This window comes from Chiloscyllium punctatum, chromosome 1 (assembly GCF_047496795.1).
Source record: "Chiloscyllium punctatum isolate Juve2018m chromosome 1, sChiPun1.3, whole genome shotgun sequence".
NCBI classification, from domain to species: domain Eukaryota; kingdom Metazoa; phylum Chordata; class Chondrichthyes; order Orectolobiformes; family Hemiscylliidae; genus Chiloscyllium; species Chiloscyllium punctatum.
In genome coordinates, this window is record NC_092739.1 from 165,627,539 (window position 1) to 165,629,707 (window position 2,169).

Consider the following 2,169-nt stretch of genomic DNA (forward strand, 5'->3'; position numbering starts at 1 on the left):
TGGAGGAGGGGGGTGGGGTGGGGGTCGGTTTGAAGAGAGTCTGCGTTTCATTTTACACTTCACACCTCTCCAAACACATATCAGCTGTGTGTCTCTGTCTCTCTCTATCTCCGTGCTCCCATGGGATCAGGTAACTCCACAGTCTCTGCTGACTGTACTTCACTGATCCTCAAAGGAAATGCTTTCACAGTCAAAAGGTAAAGAGCTGACTTTGAACAGAAACAAATGCGTCTTTCAAAAACAGGCTCCGTGGTTCAGGAAACATCTCATCTACCCCCACCCCCAACCTTCAAACTGAGAGTCTTAACGGCATTTATTAAATTATAACTTATTCAACAAAGATTTGTAGCCTCTTGTTTTATTCTGCCTGGTTCTGATTTTGGATTCTCATTGATGTTCACAGTATTTTCGGGTCTTTATGTTAATACTTGCTGTTTTATAAGGGGGGGGGGGTGCTGTGGACGCACTTCCCGGAGGAGGCTACAGGCAAAGAGATGAAGATTATCTTCAATGGAAGAAATGCAACAAAATAATTTTGACAAGCACTTTCGGAGCTCTGGATACTGGGAAGGGAGGAGGTTAGGTCAACATCATCTTTCGCCCAGTCCTGTTCAGCAAGTCACTCACTCCTTCTTTTCCATATTCCTCAATCCTTCCAAATAAATTCCTCAATCTCTCCTCGTTATGTCCCTCAAATCTTTCTCGCTGTAGCCCAGAATCAAAGCATCCCTCTGTCTCCTAAATGTATCCATCAATCCTCGCTGCAATCCTTAAGTTCTTCCTCCCCCATCATAAAAGCAATATGGCACAGAAAAAGGTCATTTCATCCATCAAGTCCTTGCCAGCTCCCTATAGAGCAATCCAGTTTCATTTTCACCTCTCTTTCTCACCCCGTCCCTCAATCCTCTCTTGCCCAACAACCAATACTAATTCTCTCTTGTCATGGATAGTGTTGTAGAACAGATGGACCTTGGGGCGCCAGTTCATATTTCTTTGAGGTTTGGATCATGTATAGAGAGGGTGGTTAAAAAAGTGTTTGGTAAGTTTGCCTTCATTGCTCAGTCCTTGGGGTATAGGTGTTGAGACATCATGTTAAGTGTATGATGTAAGGCACATTGGTGAGGCCTGTTCTGGAATACTGTGTCAGTTTTGGTTGCCCAGTTATAGGATGGGTATTATTAAGCTGGAGAGGTCTCAGAAGAGATTTACCAGGATGTTGCCAAGTATATTCTAAAGAAAGGCTGGATAGGCTGGGACTTTTTTCACTGGTGTATTGGAAGTTGAGAGGCGACTTGATAGAAAGTTATAAATAATTAGGGGTATAGATAGGGTTAATGGTAGCTGTCCTTTCTCTAGAGTGGAAGATTTCGAGACTGGGGCACACATTTTTATGGTGAGAGGGGAAAGATTTAAAAAAGACATGAGGGGCAAATTTTTAACGCAGTATGTGTGGAGTGAACTTCCTGAGGAAGTGATGGATGGAGGTAGAGTTACAACATTTAAAAGACATTTAGATGAATGCGTGAGTAGGAAAGGTTTGGAGGGATATGGGCCAGGAGCAGGCTGGTGGGACTAGTTTAGTTGGGATAATGTTCAGTATGGACTGGTTGGACCGAAGGGGCTGTTTCTGTGCTGTTTGACTCTCTGACTTTATATGTTCTTCCCTATCAGCTGATTTCCAGTTAATTTGCCTTTGAGAATAAGATTTTCTTCTTTCTTATTTTTGCCTAATTCATAAAACCATAGGCTCCCTACAGTGTGGAAACAGGCCATTCAACCCAAGAAGTCCACACTGACCCTCCGAAGAGCAATTCACCCAGACCCATGCCCCAAGAACTCTACATTTACCCCTGACTAATGCGCCTAACCTACAAATCAGGCAATTGAGCCTGACCAGTTCAGCTAACCTGCGCATCTTTGGATTGTGGGAGGAAACCGGAACACCCAGAGGAAACACACACAGACACGGGGAGAACATGCAAACTCCACACAGACAGTTGCCCAAGGCTGGAATCGACCCCAGGTCCCTAGTGCTGTGAGGCAGCAGTGCTAGCCACTACGCCACTGTGCCACTCTTCACTTGGATACGTGGACTTTGGGATTTGAACACTTCAACCAGATCGATTGGGAAAAGGAGGAGGGGCAGCGCTGAGAGTGAATGTTGACAAA